The following is a 500-nucleotide window of genomic DNA, read 5'->3' as shown; positions in this document are numbered from 1 at the left end:
CAATACATTTATTTATGCTGATTATAATATAAGTTATAACACATTCTATACTATGTAAAAATATTTATAATTACCTATCTGACAGAACGATAAACCTAATACCTACCGAGTAATAGTGTAATACCTATAGGTTTAAGAAATATAAAAAAGAGATTGAGATATTATCTGTCGACAATATATAATAATATTACTACAATAATGACTATAGTCGTCCAAATTATTGAAAATTTAACCACGACTGGATAATAATAAAACGCACAGTTAATGCGAGCGAAACAATTAACGTATACCCAATTCGTACCCGATTTGAAAAACGAATACGTTTACTAACTCACAACATCCTCATTCCTCCCCCCCCCCCCTGACCGCCACTGTTACCCACAAGCTCCATAATTACGACATTGAACTATTTTAACAGTGTCGGCTTAACGCGTGAGACTATAGCTGCTAGTATACAATAAACATATTTTGATATTATAAATTATAATATATTAGACGAT

This window comes from Acyrthosiphon pisum, chromosome A1, assembly GCF_005508785.2.
Source record: "Acyrthosiphon pisum isolate AL4f chromosome A1, pea_aphid_22Mar2018_4r6ur, whole genome shotgun sequence".
NCBI classification, from domain to species: Eukaryota; Metazoa; Arthropoda; class Insecta; order Hemiptera; family Aphididae; genus Acyrthosiphon; species Acyrthosiphon pisum.
The sequence above is the reverse complement of the archived record's forward strand: the minus strand, read 5'-3'. Positions refer to the sequence as shown.